General features: G+C 44.0%; 1 long non-coding RNA gene across 3 annotated transcripts; it reads right to left on the minus strand.

Annotated features, from left to right (window-relative positions):
- Window positions 1-889: 889 nt before the first annotated feature.
- LOC127294507 (uncharacterized) lies at window positions 890-6254 on the minus strand. 3 transcript variants are annotated; one of them, XR_007846697.2, is made up of 4 exons: window positions 5290-6254; window positions 5142-5181; window positions 4107-4479; window positions 890-4015 (listed from the first exon to the last, which is right to left on the minus strand). It is a non-coding gene; the product is annotated as an uncharacterized lncRNA (long non-coding RNA). The 3 variants fall into 3 exon arrangements; XR_011743118.1 differs by having other exon boundaries at window positions 890-1779; window positions 2470-4015; window positions 4107-5181; XR_007846696.2 differs by having other exon boundaries at window positions 4107-5181.
- Between the last annotated feature and the right edge of the window lie 7143 nt (window positions 6255-13397).

Consider the following 13397-nt stretch of genomic DNA (forward strand, 5'->3'; position numbering starts at 1 on the left):
GACATCACCTCATGTCTTCGTCGCAGAAACTGTTCCTTTATTCTCGACCGCCGGCGAGTTGTACATCTACACAAGCGAGCGGGCGGATAACGCCGGCGATGCGGCGGCGCCGACTATCTTGCTCTTCTCGGTTGAGCCGGCGGCCGTTCTGCCGGCGCTGTTGCCAGGGCCGGCTCTAGGATTTGGAGGGCCCTAGGGCAAATTCTATAAATGGGTCCAACTTAAGCTGCATGCATGTTAGATGGGCTTAAATTTTTTTTCTTCTACCTTTTCCTATACTAGCAATGAAAGGGCGCGGCGGCACGCCGCACCATATACTGAGTGACTGGTGGTAATTTTTTGCAATGTAGGCAGTTTAGTGAAAGGAAAATGTAAAGATAATGTGTGACAAATAATGAGTTAACGGGACGCTGTAGTAAATCTACCCCATGTGTTTAATCTTGATACTGTAATGTGTGACATTATCTTTACGTTTGTCACACAGAACCTACCTCAGAAGATGGAAAGGAATAGATCTAACGGGACGCTGTAGTAAATCTAGAACATATGTGCTGGCTAGGTTAGCGAAATAGTCGCTCCGCCTCATACGTAACTGGTCAGCTTTCAGTGTCTTCGTCTTCTCCTGGCTGGGGGGACTGAAGAAAAGAGGCGTCGAAGGCCAAGGGAATGAAGAAAGATCAAACTGACAGCAACTGGTACGTTATTCTGCACTGTACAATTCGTTTGAGGTATCTGTTGGAAAATAATAAGTGGCATTTTTAAAGTGGTTGGATATTTTTGATTGAATGCTAGTACATTGCTTTCAACATTATTTGGTCCTAATTGTCAGATACATCATCTATCGAGCAACCATGTACATGCATATGGTATATGTATGGAATCCCGTCACAAATTTCATTACACCATCCAAAATAAAGCAGACTGTGCAATCCCTGTATTTCATACTATTCACAACACACTTGGTAACAGGGGCCTAAAAACATAGAATATCATTCTTGGACAACCTTCTTGATTATTTGTACTTGGAGGGAAATCAGTATTTACCAAAGTCGCCTCTTCTTTTTCACGGGGAAGGAGGATGATTTCCATGCCTAGGCTACCATAGGTGGCTCGAATGGTTTCGATGTTGAGTTCGATTAAAATGACTCCTCAGTGGCACGCCTGATATGTGCATTTTCTTTGATATTCGGCCTGAACTCTAGTAAGAATGTGTTTTTCGAAACTACTTTAGAGGTCATAAAGCTGCATATATTTATAGATGAAAAATAGAGAACTTACAAATATTGAATTGTAAGAAATCAATAATACATCCTTTGATAAGTAACAAAACAAGACAACTTTCTACGAACGCTAAAACTCAGATGTCTTGCACGTTTTAGAAGCAGACAACTTGCCCTGTATCCTCAAGAAAAGAGTATTCAGTAAACCAATATAAGGGCACGTGCTTTAAAAAAGGAAGTAAACATCTGAGGTAACAGTTGGCTTAGAAATGGTAGCATGTTACATGGAAAAAAAAATATGTTGAATGCATTGACTAAGACACATCTAGATGACTACATGAGATACTTAGTATGCATGATTCTATCAAACTATATTGAATAGGTCAACCAACATGGAAATGTAGATTGAATTTTGCATCGACATCCTCAAGTCATTCTAAGACTTATGCTTAAATGACTGAAAAAAGCTCTGGATTTAGAGCCTATCAAGTAATGTCCTTCAACTCGGTAAACTGACCCTTGATTGATTGAATACCACATCTTCGAGAGCCTCCGGTGTCTGTGTGCGACAAAGCAAGCAAGCGTGAAGGGAAAAAAGAAAAATGTAACCCAGAGAAGCATGTAGGAGGGGTGCGGGACACAAGACATAGACAATATATATGAAATTTCTAACATGTCTATTGCATATTTAATTAGCCAACCTTAACTGCAAAAAAGTACAAACCTAGGCCTTAAGTATTGAACACAAATGATAAAATAGGAAGACAGTAAGGTAGGAACCCAAAAGTACCAAATAACTCTTTAAAGCAGCAACCACTTTCAAATCCTTTTTTACATACAGTTAAATATTGTAGTTCAGTATGCACTACATATAACAGATAAAAAAAGAAAAGATCATAACATTCATGCGAGCATACATACTAATGATCCTGAATTTTCCCGTGATAAGAATTGTCAGTCTACTCGAAAAAGTATGTCCGTTGGATACTGAAAGTTTGACCAACCTAGCAACGATAATGAACTGAATGTCCATGCTTACACGTGAAAATATGTATTTTCAACCTCCATGGTTGATCGAATAAAAGAGTATATGCGGTGATATTTGCTGAATAGTACTATGCTACTACATGTTAAGAGAATAAATCAATTTTTGGGAGCATCAAGCAAAAAATGTCGTAACAATTCATATGTCCGATTCTACGTATAAGAAACACACATTTAATTTTAGTGCAAATTGTAAAATCCGTACATTGAATTATATATGCCAAACATTTAGTGGTGTACAGGCATATGGGAATCTTCTTTTCCCAAGGTTGAATAGTCAAATCAGCGAAAAGTTTTGAAACAAGTATATCTTCACTTTCCTGACATATTAAGGAAAGTTAAGACAAAGCCGATGATCTGAAATAAAAATTGTCCTGGATGCGAAATTTGAGATGAAAATACACTTTCCTGTCAAATTAAGGAAGTATAAGACAAAGCAGATGGTTTGAAAAAAATATTGTTTTATTTCAGAAGAAAGTGGATAACTATTAATTCAACATATCAGAAGATTTCTTAAATATTAATCCAATACCCAGAGCACTAAGTATAGACCAAAAAAAGGCTAAGAGTTATCGGATCCAAACTCTTGCTATCCTTAGCATGACTTACCATCTGAAAGATAACCACTCAACTTAAAAAGGTAATATGAGGTAAAATTTATAGGCGGTATACTGATCCATAGCACGAAGTCCCATTTAGATTCAAATCTGAACAACCAATGGAGTAAGAAAGGAAAGAAAGCGAATTGTAAAAGGTGAAGATGTCGGAAAGTTTACCTGATTTGTAGGGGAGTCTAGGCTGCAAGTATCTCTTTAGTCGGAGAAGAAGAGAACATGGTTGTCGATAGAGAAAATTGTAGGGAAAGAGGGCCTGCAAGGGGGATTGGTAGGTGTTGACAAAGAGATCTAGATTAACTGGGCTGGAGAACTTTCTTATGACCATAAAGGAATGATGACTTGAAATAGTGATATTGACAGGAAATGCAAGAAGGTAGAGAACATAAAGCTCTAAAATACTTCAGCCCTTCATGCTTACAAAAAGATGAGGCAAGCTATCAAAACCTGTCGAACAAAACTCTGAAATAACATATGTATAACACAACCTGCATCTGCAAAATTGACAGTTTAACATAAGACAAAAAAAATGTGTGCATTGTATTTCAAAGTGAGGTACTCAAGTACTGATCATAGCGTAGAATGTGTACAGATGTTAGGGCCGAGGCCATAGAAAACAGGGCATGCTTGAGCAGCCTGGACGATGGGTGGCCGTCGCCACAAATTTCTATCTCTCAAAACTTATCATTAGGCAAATCCATTTTGTCATGCAAAAGCTTCAGAAACTTATGTGTAGGTATCTAGAAGTATACATTCCTTCTTAGGAACTATCTGCAACTATAATTGTATGAAACAAATAGGATCCAACCAGCATGTGTAGTAAAATTATTTAGTGCCTAGAACTTCAAAAACATGAAAGGTTCGCAACAAAAGATTAAGAATTGCAGCCAAACTATATGTACGCAATGTTAACTAAATTATAGAATTGAGCGGCTTGCTTGCTCTATGCATTGAACTTTAAACCTGTACCTGATGGATGTACACGTATAGATGATGCTGCATCCGAATATTCAATATGAGAGAGAGAGAGAGAGAGAGGCTTCAAGCTGTATCAGATGTTGTACACCAGCTCCACCATGTTGAACGGAAGATCCCAATTAATTTATCACCTTCTCCATTACTGTTGATATTTCATTCCTGGCAAGCAGAAAATTTGTTAGCTATTAGTAGATGCACAATTGAAAATGACAATAATAAGTATTAAACATGATGAGACAGAGAGAAGGACCTGTCAGAATATGGTGTGTAGAACTGTTGTTACCCGTAAGTTTTTTTTATCAAGCAGGACTCTGTGATTAAACAGAAAAAATAGTATGGTTCTGTCAACAACAGTAGCAAGAACTTGATTTCATTGGCAAGCCCTACCTCACTGATCATTTATACATATTATTTTGCAAAGAAGAACAAATATTTTGTTTTCCCCTGTCAAGTGAAGGAGCTTGCTGGTTTGCCGGTGCAGACCTAGAAGAATGATTCGTATATTTACTTAATTCGTGGTAAGCTAAACGACCCTAGACTCGCCCACAAGGACCGAGTCTTCTTCGCCAGTAATAGCTTCGCCTTATGCACGGGAACTGTAAACCCTACAAACTGAGTTTCATCTGTAAAAAAGTTCAATGAATAAGGAGAAATTAATGTCCAACCATTGAAAGAGAAGTGAAGTAAAATATAGCTATACTGCAACTTTTGATCACAGTCGCCAGAGTAGTGAAGTAAAATATAGCTATATTGCAACTTTAATTAGAATCGCAATTAGCATAGTAAGCAGACATAGCAAATAGGAAGAGTACTCTCAAATATGGAATTAATGATGACATGTGAAGGCTTAGAATTCAGGTATGGAACACGAAAATTCTCGTGCACCGAGGAGGCATTTGTGCAGGCTGACTATCACACAACTCAAAGTACACATACAGGTCTTACTTGCAGCATTCTTGAAAAAGATTCTCCAGTCTATAATAAACGTTCAAATCTATTCTGTTGCCGCCTACTTGAATTTGATGTGGTGCTATAATACTGCAACCGACCAATACATATTTATTTGGAACATAAATCTGCCCTCCAAGTCAGTTAGTTGGCTGCACTATGCAATTATGCTATGATTCTGAATATAAAAGCAGGGGGAAAATAACCTTACCAAACAATAAGTAGGAAAGGAATAGAGGTAGAGATAAATACTGTAGCAATATTCAGTCATTGCACACTATTTGCTACTCGCTCTCAAGCTATTGGATATAAACAAAGGAGAGGAAAAGAGTCATACCAGGCCTGGTCACCCAACTCCTTGCCGTTACCCTGCAGTCCTGCACACGCAAACAAGATCAAATGGTGAGGGTTAACATACTAAGGTTTGAACAATATTGGCAAATGAAAAAGTAATACCGTCACACAAGCATGAGCCTTGAGCATACCAGGGGTAGTCTCGCGCCCAGACTTTGGCCTGGCAACCCGTGCGTGCGGCCTCTTCTTCGTCGACATCGCCGGTGCTGTGCTTGGACCCTTGGAGCGTGTTCAGGCCAAGCAACTTGGAGATCTTGTCCTTGGCCACCTCGTCCACGACTCTCCATCTTTGCCTGGACAGGTTAGAGAGAGAAAGAGGAGCAGCAGCGCCCGCGTGTGACTGGGATGTGACCAGGCGTCGCCCAGGTCGGCATCCAGAAGGACAGCGGAGCAGGGCCATCTGGGAACGCGGAGACGATGCACCTGCCGTGGCGCGCGTACCCAGGCCGTTGGCGGAGAGAACCGGCGAGAATCCGTAGGTATGGGCCGGAAGAAAAGAAGGCCGGCGACCACAGGGATCTCGGAAGGGAAACCCTCAGGACACCTTGGAAGGCGGGGAGCTCGGCCGGAGAAGAACTCAGGGTAGGAGCGAGACTGTGCGTTGGTTGCTGCAGCAGTCCGAGCCAGACTCGTCCCCACCACCACCGTCGAGGCGTCGACGGGTTCTCTCGATCCCCACCCAGTCCTTGCCCTCTGCTTCTTCCTCCTCCGATGTCCTCGATGCCAGAGGAAGCCTCCACCGCAAGCTGCAGCCCGCGCGCCGGATCCATGGTCCCGGCCACCACCGCAACTCTCCCCATGCCCCGCCTTCTTGAGCTCGACGAAGGCGTCCTGGGCCTCCTGGCGGAGCCTCTAGCGACGGGCCTCATCGCGTGAAGAGGCTCATACTCCTCATAAGGCTAGGGTTCCGCGGGCGCGCGCCTAGGGGTCCGGCCGAGCACCTCAGCAGTGCGAAAACGGAAGAGGATGAGTCGACGCCGTCGGACGTGTCAGGGAGGGGGAGGAGGGCGGCGGCCCTGGGCAAGGATGCCGCTGGCAGCTGCAGAGAGAAGCTCGAGGCGGTGGAGATAATGGGAGAGAGGGAGCGCGGGGAGGAAATCGAGGAGGCCGTGGGGCGGTTGGTCAAAGCGGTTCACTAAAAACGCTAGGTGCACCCACGCTAAAGGGAAGCCCACCTCAAACCAAAGGAAAAGGACCACGAAAATTCCTAGAGGACATTGAAAAAGCACACAGACGGAAATGAACCACAAAGTTATATACGTGTCAGCTTCACGTTAACCTCCAAAAAAATTCAAAACTCTTACAAAAATGATGTCAGTTCCCAAATAGTATAGTACTTATGCACTGTGACAGAAATAATGGATCCCCATTTTGATTGGGCCCCGGACCGTTGCACTTCTTCCCCTGGGCCAGAGCCGGCCCTGGCTGTTGCTCGCCGATGCGGACATCACTCCCTGTCAGTGTACCGGAAGCACTCCTGCTGCTGGTCCGTCATTGTCGCCGTCGTGGATGACCTCGATCCCGAGGCCTCTGGCCCTTTGCTGCTGCTCCCGCCGCGCATCCAGCGGTCCAGCAGCCGCCCAATGTTGTCCGTCCTCGACGCGTCATCACTGACACCCAGCACAGTGCCGCTGGCGCCTTCGGTGCCGCTGGCGCCTTCGCCGCTGGTTGGAGTCTTGGAGAAGGCTCGAGTGAGAATGTGTCATGCAATGTTCGTTGCGTTGTGTTGACCCCGTTCAGAAAATGATGTCCTTCTGCATCCGGCGCTCCAACTAACAGCTTGACGCCGGCCGCCGCCGGCCCCGCCCTCCGAGGATTGCGCTGGCAGTTTCCAACTTTTCGATGGTAGGGGATCAATGAGACAATGCTACACCTACGGGAGAATAGTTACGCAAAACGATTACGGGCAGACGTGGAAGTCCAACCTGGAACTCATAAGTGTTGATTACCACGGGGCTGGGGCCTGAGGCGACGTACGGGTATCGCCTAGCTAGCCGGCCGGCCGGCCGGGCACGGCGGGCAGCACGCCTGCGTCCGCGCCTGACGCGTCAGAATCTCACGAAAACCAAACGAACACACACACCAACAGGCAAGAATAGTCGAATAGATTTCATGGTTTCAGCTTGTTCATACTCGTCCTCTTGGATCGGCCTTCCTGATTCCAGCTCATGAGCTTGCGGAAGACCCCCTGCCGTTCGTCGTAACTCGACCTCCTGCCGAAGCTGCTGCTCTTCTTGAAGCTACTGGTTTTCTTGAAGCTGCGTGCCCACGCAGTCCTTGTTGCTCGCGACCGTCGGCTCCGGCGCCAGGTACTCATGCGTGTCCACGCAGTCCTTGGAGCTCGCGGCCGTCGGCTCCGCCACGAACTCGAACCGCTCCTTCGCGTCAAGGTAGGCCTCCTCCTCGTCGATGCCGCCCTTGGCGGATCCGAAGCGGTACAGTAGGATGCTCCTCTTGTGTCCATCGCCTCGGAGCAGGATGTTCTATGGCTTGAGGTCACGGTACACGAACCTGAGCACGTGCAGGTACTCGAGAGCGATGAGCACCTCGCCGGCGTAGAACCTCGCGGTGGTGACGGGCTGGCGGCCTCCAGGGCGGAGGTCTTTTAAGGTACCATTTACTAGTTCTCTGGACTAGTAGTATTTTGGATAATTTACATGGTAAGAAAAGACACGTACGGATAAGTTTTACAGAATTTGCTTACGGAATCAGACGTGGCACTGTAGACAATGTAGAAAACGAGAACGTGCTCCGATTTTCCAGGGAGGAAAAAACAACCCAGCCAACCAATTCACCGCATGTCATTCCGTAGAGTTTTTGTAGGCTACTCAGTCCGTAGGTCTTGTTACCATCTACTAAGTGCAATTGTGTCACGTCAGAATTTGATATCCCGTTGCAAGGTTATTTTCTGTATTGAGCATCAGTTCAGCCACAAACAATCTGCCATTACGTTTGATTTTTTTCACGCATGAATTTATTAGTTCTGTTTTCAGTAGGCTGCAACTGATATTAATTATAACTGCTTTGAAATTTTGAGGAAATTTCATGTAAATTTTAGACAAATTCTATTCGAATGAAAAAACCGAAATCCAAAATCTTCTTCGCAACTACATAAATTTCGGCAATTTTGGTGGATACAAAAATTTGCCGGAACATTTTTTTCTTTCTCCTAAGAACATATCAGCCACGGCCCCAATCTACCATTGCGGGAGCACCGAAAATAAGCCGATGCCAATGCCACGTCGTTTACCGAGAGGAAGGCCAGGCTATGTCATTGGTACATAGTTGGTCAATCTAATTTAATGCCGGCCAACCGCTGGTAAACTTTGATTAATGCGGCGATGGTTTACCAAGCGATGGCAGGCAAGGCGTTCTACTATCGCTACGACTTTCCAATGCGGCGGCGCGAATGCGCCTTGCCGCCGCCTCGCATCTCGGGCGTTTAAATCCGCTATGACGCGGCTAGCTCTCGCTCAGATTCCAAAAGCCCGTAGCCTAGAATCTCTCCCACTCAAAACACCGACACAAACGCTAGCGAGGATGGCGATGTCTCTGGCAGTAATGGAAAACATCGTCCTAGCGGTGGCATGGCAGCGAACGGCTTCGGCCGCAATTTGATGGTCGATGAGGTGCGGCGCTCTACCACCACTAAGAGGAGGACTAACAAACATGGAGCACGAACACCCTCTGTGGGATGCCAAAAATATGGACCACTCGTAGTCCTTCTTCTTCCTACACGGGCTCTAGAGCTTGTACGCCATGATGGCAGCCCAGTCTCGCGAAGACCTCAGCGAGATGGGCAACTACGTCGACCTCAGCGAGGACGACATCGGCTCGGGAGAAGGAGGCGAAAGGCACAAACAGCGGCCCTAGCGGCGTCTAGGATGGGGAGGAGGAGAAGTTCGGCGACAACTTGGTGTACTACCATCGCCGCAATGACGGCTTTAGTTTAGTTTATGTTTACACTTTATTTGAATTTCATTCAAGTTTTTAAAATATGATAAAATAAGAATAAAATTTAAGTTTTTGCTTCAATTTAAAAATCCTATTAGAGACGCGGCTTGGAGAGGCACGCCCATATGCCGCTAGTAGTGGTTGCCTCCCCATCGGCTGTGCATAACCGAACAGAAACTAAAAACCGAACCGAAAAAACCTAATCGTAGTTGAATTATGGTTATTTTCAGTTTTTACTTTTTAGTTAGGTTACAGGTAGCTAACCATTAGAACTTCAGTTATTTTAGTTAAAAACCGAATTAAAACAGTTAACCAAATAAAAACCAAACATTGCCATCCATACGTACAATTTCATGTTCGGCCCAACCCAACTATGCATATAACTGTTATATAGGACGCCAAATGCAATGGTTAAATGAAAACTGTTTTATCATACTAGTTTGGACGTGCATCTTAATTTTTGAAGTACAGGTTACACCTTCAAAACTTGCTTCGCTGCATTTTTTATTTTTGCCGAAACTGGACCACTTTTTAGTTTTAGTCTGTTACAATAGACTCAATTCGGTCATACCAAATGCAAAACAGAAAATATTTGACCATAAAAATTTCGTGTTATTACAAAATTCACGTTAATTTTGGTTAATTTGGTTATTACTGAAACTTAACCGAAGTTAAATGGTTATTACCGAAACCGAATCGTATTTTCATACACAACCGTATTTATCAAAGTATTAAAACCGTATTTACCATCAAACCATATAAACCGAACCCATAAGGCTCGATCATGCGCTACTATTGTTGGACAACGTGTGGAGTTGCTCTATGAGATGTATAGATAGGATATAAAAAAAAGTTACGTGGGTGTCCAGGTAAATGAAAAATATCACATGATTTGAAATTTTTTTAAAAAATAGAATACAATAACTTGCAAAAAATTAGGGTGGCCTGAACCAAAAACCATCTGGTCTGAAGTCGGCGACACTTACCACTGCCACTTAGATAGGAATGCAAGCAGTACATTGTTTCACTGCATTTTAAACTTTGTTTTGCTAAATCTGAGACTATCACTTGACACCCAAAACCGTGCAAAAAAAATTACTCTAAAAGCAAGCAGTTTCACTGCATAGAAAAATTATTATAATTCTTATTATTTTTTAGACACAAATGAACAATTTTTAAAAATTGACCAATTTCTCGGTAGAGATTTGGGCACTCCATTTATACCTTTTCCACTTCCGTCGGCGATATAAGTTTTTTTCTCTATATGAACCGCAATGAGATAAAAATTATCTAGGCACATGCACAGACTATTTGTAAAGAAATAAAATATAAAAAAGGTATTATAAATTTCCCGAAAAAGAAAAATCTATTCTATGAAATGTTATGCAAAGGAAAGTTTTTTCTTTATTAGATGTGCGCCTGCCAAATTCATCCTTATGTGGAAAATACCAATCTTAGTATTGATCAAATTGGACCATCAAAACTGTTTATTGGATGGCTAATACTTTCTTGTCCCTACCGTAAAAAGCCTCCCACGGTGGCGGCAGAGCACCGAGCGCAGCTGCGCAGGTCGGCCCCGGCGCAGCAGTCCATGATGAAAGCACGTAGCGGCCGGCATCGAGTCCGTGAGTTAATTGATAAGTACTAGGAAGCAGTGGCGCGGCGGCACGCCGCCCCTGTGCAGTCAAAACATAGTACTCCTAGTAGATATAATTAGCTTATAATCAGTGGCGGACCCAGGAATTGAAGCTTGCCGGGGCGAACATTTTAGTCCCCGAGAGACTCAATTTTTAGTATGGATGAGATATAACAATGAATGATATGAAAAAACATTAGTTTTTTTAGAAACTACTAACATGTATTTTTGCTGCTTGAACACTCTCGGGCCCCCACGACGGTTTTTTTTTACTTTTGTGAAAGTTATTTTCTTGAATAAAGCTGAAAAACAACTAACAAATGGCCCATTAACCAGCAGTGGTGGGTTTCACATGGCACAACAAAGGAAATACTTTAAAAATATCTGTAGGGCAATATCGTTTCCTCGGGTTGGCCAATCAACCACCGTTCTTGGACCCAAATGAAAATATAAAGAGCCTCATAATATTCTCTGCAACGATTAGTCATTTTATTTTTGTGCTACAAAATCAGCATAAACAATATGTTAAGATTTCTGATTTTATTTCACTAGAAAATCACCCGAATATATGTGCACGAGCTAATTTTTGTTTTGCCTGCGTGGACTGATACAATGGAGCAAGGTGTCTGTGTGTGTGTGTGTGTGTTTTTTTTTTGAGACTTATGGAGCAAGGTGTGTGTGAATCTGGTACGATGGAGCCACGTACGTATTTGGACAGCTAAAAAAAGCACGAACGGACCTTTCACTTAAGCCCAATAACTAGCCCAGTTTACTTTTCTCCTTCTGTGCACGAACGCCTACCCCTTCGACAGGAAAACGAACCAGAGCAGTTTCTGTTCATCAATGCCCGCCGCCCTATACACTGAGCTGCGGTGCCTGCTCCGCGCCGGGAGACCCGGGGCGGCCGCCCCTGCTCGCCCCCCTGGTAGGTCCGCCACTGCTTATAATACTAATACTTTTAGATGGAAAAAACTTGGTCGCTCAACAATGTTGTAAAATGGAGTGAGGTCCGTGTTAGGATTAGAGGAGAGGGCCATCCAACACGATTGTGGAGAGTGAGAGACCAAATTGAGGTGGTTGAAAGATCGTCGATTTGTCCAGTCATTGGCGCTTAGTTGTGCCGCCATCTAGGCGTCGCTCGAGAGGTAGGAGTACATGCTTTAGTCGAGCCGTCATGATAACATTGACGTTTTTCGACACTTGGCCGTGGGGCGCCAACATCTCTCGGATACAGGGCAGGCGGTGACATCATCCAAGGAGAACATGTCGATTGTTCGGGATTTTTTATTTACTTTTTTCATGTGAGATTGCACGATTATGAGTTGCAAATGTGTTGAATTTCTTGTCCACCAGGGTGTTTCGCTTAGTAATTTGCTAAGCACACTATTAACGCTAGATTTGATCTATCGTGGCAATTAGATTTCGTTGAGCGGAGCCGAGTGTGCGTACCTAAAAATTAAATTGTTTACTTATTTAATAGAAATAGAATATTTGCTTGTTTATCTTGATCAAGTTCGACATGATTTAACTTTTAAAATAATATAAAAACTCTGTTCATTGCAACTGAGCTATTAGTAGCAAAGATTATTGGAAATGGGACACCCGAATATTTTTTTCCTGGGTCCGGCTCTGTTGTTGCCAGGTGGAAGATAATTGTGGGCGGTGGCTTACACGCGGAGCTTCTTTTTCTGTCGTTAGTTAATGGTAACGTTGTGATATGTCAAGCTCTGGTTCTCTATCTCTACGTTGAATGCCACATGGGGAGAGAGGCAGCAAAATATGGATAACAGTGGGTGTCACCGTGTCGGAGGGGCTCCGATGTGTGTGGGAAGAATCTGCGTCTGGAAGGTGCGGTCGCCCAGGAGGACGGGCAGCAAAGAGATGGTCGTAGTGGCAAATTGGAGCGAAGCGGGGCAATGGGGAGGCCGGAGGCTGATTCAAGGGGCTGTGTAGGATGGCACATCTATTTTTCTCTGCCGGCGCCGCTACTCCATTGCTGCTTCTCCTGATGTCCTCTAATGGTACTCCTCCTACATGCATGCATCTGGTTGGCAGCGCCTCCACTGCTCCTCCTTTGATAGTACTGCTCTTTCTGCTTCAGTGACACAGGATGTGGGAGAGGATTCTTTCGCCGTGTGAGCGGCAGATGGAGAAAGGGGATGAGATGCGGGAGCTAGGGAGGTTTTTTTTTTAGATAAAAGGCACTAAAGTGCGGAGCTAGGAGGTGTGATTGAGTGAAACGACAGAAAAATTTAGGGGGGAGGTCTCAGTGTGGAGCAGTACATAGAAGCACTCGATTGGACTTGAGCAAGTGCGGATTGAGCCGACAGTTCCTGGTATGTTCCTCCCTGCGTGGTTAATGTGACATAATATATGTTGGAATTCATAAGAACTGTATTCTTGTACACTGTTAATAGCTGTTTAGTTGTTCCGCACAGATTTGAGTCAAAAATTTCGCACTAATTAAGGAAATTAAAGAACTGTCACTGTAAAGTAACCCCCCCCCCCTGGAACAATAAAAAAGCCTTATAAAAACAGAAAATAGGAAGAGCAGATTTTGATATACTCCTATTTTATTTATTGACTGCTGCCGACTATATGGCTTTTCCATCTAAATTGAGTACATAAAATAGAGCAGTGTGCAACGGC

Source organism: Lolium perenne, chromosome 4, assembly GCF_019359855.2.
Source record: "Lolium perenne isolate Kyuss_39 chromosome 4, Kyuss_2.0, whole genome shotgun sequence".
In the NCBI taxonomy this organism is placed as follows: Eukaryota; Viridiplantae; Streptophyta; class Magnoliopsida; order Poales; family Poaceae; genus Lolium; species Lolium perenne.